This window comes from Cricetulus griseus, chromosome 7 (genome assembly GCF_003668045.3).
Source record: "Cricetulus griseus strain 17A/GY chromosome 7, alternate assembly CriGri-PICRH-1.0, whole genome shotgun sequence".
In the NCBI taxonomy this organism is placed as follows: domain Eukaryota; kingdom Metazoa; phylum Chordata; class Mammalia; order Rodentia; family Cricetidae; genus Cricetulus; species Cricetulus griseus.
Window position 1 is genome coordinate 72,407,088 of NC_048600.1, and position 6,000 is coordinate 72,413,087.

Sequence of the window (6,000 nt, forward strand, 5' to 3'; positions counted from 1 at the left end):
TCAGATGTGAATATCCGTTCTCTACTTTCCATGCTACCAACATCACATGTTGGCAATTCTCACACAGTTCCTAAAATAGCACTATAGTCCAGAGGAAGTCATTCCAGTGCTTCAGAAGGTACTGGAAGCCTGGGGAGCAGGTACAGGAAATAGATTCCCTTCATGTTGCCTGCCCTCATTGGTTCTTCTGTTTATTTTTTTCTTTAGACCTGCTACTCCTCCACAATTCTCCATTCTAGCTGTTGCCTTTACAACAAACCAAATAAAACAACAAAATGCATACATTTATGGCCCCCAAATAAAACTGTTGAACTGTTGTAAAGTTTCTAAATTTATTTTCTTCCCTCTTTCCTCTTCCTTCTTTTTCTTGGCTTCCTTCCTTCCTTCCTTCCTTCCTTCCTTCCTTCCTTCCTTCCTTCCTTCCTTCCTTCCTTTCTTTCCTCCCTCACTCCCTCTCTCCCCCCTCCCTCATCTCTTTCTTTTATTTGAGACAGGGTTTCACTGTGTAACAGCCCTGGCTGTCCTGAAAGTTGCTCTGTAGACCAGGCTGACTAGATATCAGATCCCACTACTTCTGTCTCCTGAGTGCTGGGATTAAAGGTGTGAGCTACCATGCCTGGCTTTGGTTTACTTTCTTGAAAATTATTTATTCTCTCTAACTCCCTACCCCTCTGTGTGTGTGTGTGTGTGTGTGGGGAGTGTTAAAGTCACAGCACTTTCAGGAGTCAGTGTTGTTCTCTCCCACCTTTCTGAGGTAGCATCTCTCAGCACTTGCTGCTGTGTTGTGTACTCCAGGCTAGCTGACCTGTAAGCGTCTGGTTGCGTCTCCTGTCTCTGCCTCCTACTTTGCCATAGGAATTCTTCGATTACAGATGCATGGCATACATCCAGCTTTGTATGTGGCTTCCAAGGAATGAACTCAGCTCATCAGGCTTGCAGGAATAGCATTTTTACCCCCTAAACTATTTCTCAGGCTTTTCCTTGTTTTTCTCATGTTGACTGGGCTGCCTCAAATTCATTATTGGGAGAGTTTATCCCTGAAATCCTGACCTCATACATCCACCTCCCAGTGCTGAGATCCCTAGCATTCCAGCACCCTTCCTTTCTTCCTCCTCTTCATTTCTTCTCTCACAGAATTTCTGTGTAGCCCAGGGCTACCCTCAATTTTGCAATTCTCCTGCCTCTGCCTCTGCCTCTAAGAGATGAAATTACAGGCATGGGCCACCATACTCAGACCTGAATTTCTTTATTTTTGATAAATTGCTTATTTTACTTATTGGGTGTATTTGTGTGGATGTGTACTTGAGGCCACTATGTATGTATGGTGGTTAATGGTGCTTTACAAGGGTCTATTCTTGCCGGGTGGTGTAATTCCAGCACTTGGGAAGCAGAGACAGGCAGATCTCTGTGAGTTCGAGACCAGCCTGGTCTACAAGAGCTAGTTCCAGGACAGCCTCCAAAGCCACAGAGAAACCCTGTCTGGAAAAAACCAAACCAAACCAACCAACCAACCAACCAACCAACCAACCAAACAAACAAGCAACCAAAAAAAGAGTCTATTCTCTCTTTCTGCCACAGGGGAGCTAGGGATTGAACTCAGGTCATCAGGGTTGGTAGCAAGTACCTTTACATTCTGAGCTATCTTGAAGGCCAATTCTTTTTTTTTTCTACTTTAAAAAAAAAGTTTAAATTGGAAACAAGCTTCTTTTACATGTCAATCTCAGTTCCCTCTCCTTCCCCTCCTCCCCTGCTCCTCACTGACCCTCTATCCCAACCCCTTTCTGCTTCCCAAGGGAGGGTGAGGCCTTCCATGGGGATCTTCAAAGTCTGTCATTTGGAGCAGGGCCTAGACCTTCCCCAGTGTGTCTAGGCTGAGAGATTATCCCTATATGTGGAAATGACTCCCAAAGTCCATTTGTGTACTTGGGGTAAATATTGATCCACTACCAGTGGCCTCATAGATTGTCCAGACCTTTTAAACTGACCTCCTGGGTCAGGGGGTCTGGAACAGTCTTATGCTGGTTTCCCAGCTATCAGTCTGGGGTCCATGAGCAACCCCTTGTTCAGGTCAGCTGTTTCTGTGGATTTCTCCAGCCTGGTCTTTACCCCTTTGCTTATCACTCCTTCCTCTCTGCAGCTGGATTCCAGAGTTCAGCTCAATGTTTAGCTGTGGGTCTCTGCTTCTGCTTCCATCAGCTACTGGATGAAGGCTCTAGGATGGCATATAAGGTAGTCATCAATCTCATTATCAGGGGAGGGCATTTAAGGTAGCCTCTCCGCTATTGCTTAGATTGTTAGTTGCAGTCAACCTTGTAGATCTCTGGAGATTTCCCTAGTGCCAGGATTCTCTTTAAACCTATAATGGCTCCCTCTATTATGGTATCTCTTTTCTTGCTCTCCTCTATTCTTCCCCTGACTAGATCTTTCTACACCCTCATGTCCTCCTCTCCCCCCCTCTTCTTCCCTTCTAACTCCCTCTCCCCTCCCCCATACTCCCAATTAGCTTAGGTTTTCAATTCGATTCCATTGGTCTACCTGTCTATTTTTGTGCCAATATCAAGATGCTTTTAGGACTATAGCTCTATAATAGAGCTTGAAGTCAGGGATGGTGATGCCTCCAGAAGTTCCTTTAATGTACAGAGTTGTTTTGGCTACCCTGGGTCTTTTGTTTTTCCATATAAAGTTGAGAATTGTTCTTTCAATGTCTGTGAAGATTTGTGCTGGGATTTTGATGGGGATTGCATTGAATCTGTAGATTGCTTTCAGCAAGGTTGCCATTTTTACTAAGTTGATCCTACCTATCCAAGAACATGGAAGATCCTTCCATTTTCTGGTATCTTCTTTAATTTCTTTAAAGATTCAAAGTTCTTGTGATACAGGTCTTTCACTTGTTTGGTTAGCATTACCCCAAGGTTTTTATGTTGTTTGTGTCTATTGTAAAGGGTGATGTTTCTCTGATTTCTTTCTCAGCACATTTATCATCTGTATATAGTAGGGCTACTGATTTTTTTTTTTAGTTAATCTTGTATTCTGCCACTTTGCTGAAGGTGTTTATCAGCTGTAGGAGTTCCCTGGTAGAGTTTTTCAGGTCACTTATGTAAACTATCATATCATCTGCAAATATTGTAAGTTTGATTTCTTCATTTCCAATTTTTATCCTCTTGATCTCCCTTTTGTTGTCTTATTGCTCTAGCTAGAATTTCAAGGACAATATTGAAGAGGTGTGGAGAGAGTGGACAGCCTTGTCTTCTCCCTGATTTTAGAGGAATCACCTCCACCTTAAGTTTCTCTCAATTTAGTTTGATGTTGGCTGCTGGCTCGCTGTATATTGCTTTTGTTATGTTTAGGTATGTTCCTGTTATCCCTGATCTCTCCAAGACCTTTATCATGACGAGGTGTTGAATTTTTGTCAAAGGATTTTTCAACATCGAGTGAGATGATCATGCGATTTTTCTTTTTCCGTTTGTTTATATGGTGGATTACATTGATGGATTTTCATATGGTGAACCATTCTTGCATCCCTGGGATGAAGCCTACTTGATTATGGTGGATGATTTCTCTGATGTGTTCTTGGATTCTATTTGCCAGTATTTTATTGAGTATTTTTGCATCAATGTTCATGAGGGATATTGGTCTGTAGTTCTATTTCTTTTTTTTTTTCAACTTTTTTATTTGAATTACAAACAGGATTGTTTTACATGACAATCCCAGTTCCCTTCTCCCTCCCGTCCTCCCCTACCCCCCCCCAACTAAAACCCTATCTATCACATATCCTTTTTGCTCCCCCTGGATGGTGAGGTCTTCCATAGGGTGTCATCAGAGTCTATTGTATCCTTTGGGAAAGGGCCTAGGCCCACCCCCGTGTGTCTTGGCTCAGGGAGTATTCTTCTATGTGGAATGGGCTCCCAAAGTCCACACCTATGCTAGGGATAAGTACTGAACTACTACAGGAGGACCCGTAGAATTCCGAGGTTTCTGTGTTCCGGAACACAGAAACCCATGTTCCTAGGGTCTAGATCAGTCCCATGCTGGCATTCCATCTATCAGTCTGGGGAGCAAGAGTCCCCTGATGTTTCTGTGGTCAGCTGTTTCTGTGGGTTTCACCAGCCTGGTCTGGGCCCCTGTAGTTCTCTTTCTTAATTGTGTCTTTGTGTGGCTTGGGTACCAAGGTTATTGAGGCTTCATAAAAAGTTTGGCAATGACCCTTCTGCTTTTGTTGTGTGGAATACTTTGAGGAGAATTGGTACTAGCTGTTATTTGAATTTCTGGTAGAATTCTGAACTAAAGCCATCTGGCCCTGGGCTTTTTTTTGGTTGGGAGATTTTTGATGACTGCTTCTATTTCATTAGGGGTTATAGGTCTATTTAAATTGCTTATCTATTCTTGATTTCATTTTGGTAAGTGATATCTATCCAGAAAATTGTTCATTTCCTTTAGATTTTCGAATTTTGAGGAATACATGTTTTCAAAGTATGACCTGATGATTCTCTGGATTTCCTCAGTGTCTGTTGTTATGCCCCCCTTTTTATTTCTGATTTTATTAATTTGCATGTTCACTCTTTGTTATTTTATAAGTTTGGATAAAGATTTGTCTATTTTGCTGATTTTCTTGAACCAACTCTTCGTTACATTGATTCTTTATATTGTTTTCCTAATTTCTACTTTATTGATTTCTGCCCTTAATTTGATTATTTCCTGGCATCTACTCCTCCAGGGTGCATTGGCTTCTTTGTGTTCTAGAGCTTTGCTGTTAATTCTCTAGTGTGACTATTCTCTTGTTTCTTCATGTGGGCACTTAGTGCTATGAACTTTCCTCTTAGCTCTGCTTTCAAAGTGTCCTATAAGTTTGGGTATGTTGTGACCGCATTCTCATTGAATTCTAGGAAATCTTTAATTTCTTTTTTTATTTTTTCCTTGACCCAGGGATGGTGCAATTGGGCATTATTCAATTCCTATGAGTTTGTAGGTCTTCTGCAATTTGTATCGTTGTTGAGTTCTTACTTTAAAGCATGGTGGTCTGATAAGATACAGGGGGTTATTTTAAGTTTTTTGTACCTGTTGAGGTTTGCTATGTTGCCAAGTATGTGGTCAATTTTAGAGAAGGTTCCATGTGGTGCTTAGAAGACGGTATATTCTTTTGTGTTTGGATGGAATGTTCTATAGATGTCTGTTAAGTCCAATTGGGTCATAACTTCTATTAGTTCCTTTGTTTCTTTGTTAAGTTTCTGTCTGGTGGTCCTGTCTAGTGGTGAGAGTGGGGTGTTGAAGTCTCCCACTATAAGTATGTGCCGTTTTATGTGTGATTTGAGTTTTAGTAATGTTTCTTTTACGAAAGTGGGTGCCTTTGTATTTGGGGCATAGATGTTCAGAATTGAGACTTCATTTTACCATCAAGATGTGATTTCTCCTGTGATTAGTAGGAAGTGACCTCCTTCATCTCTTTTGGTTGATTTTAGCTTAAAATTTAATTTGTTAGATATTAAGATTGCTACCCCCGCTTGTTTTTTTTGGGTCCATTTGATTAGAAAATCTTTTCCCAACACTTAATTCTGAGGTACCGTTTGTCTTTGAAGTTGAGGTATGTTTCTTGTATGTAGCTGAAGGATGGGTTCTGTCTTCGTATCCATTCTGCTAGCCTGGGTCTTTTTATAGGTGAGTTAAGACTATTAATATTGAGGGATATTAATGACCGTTGATTACTCATTCTTTTTTGATTTGGATTTGTTGTTGTTGTTGGAATTGTGTGTGGATTTCCACTCCATTTTTCTTTTGGTTGTTGGTAAATTGGGATTATCTACTGCCTATGTTTTTCTGGTTGTAGTTAACTTCCTTGGGTTTGAGTTTTCCTTCCAGAATTTTCTGTAGGGTTGGATTAGTGGATATGTATTGTTTAAATCTGGTTTTGTCATGGAATATTTTGTTTTCTCCATCTATATTGATTGAAAGCTTTGCTGGGCATAGTAGTCTGGGCTGGCATCCATGGTCTCTTAGTGTTGGTAG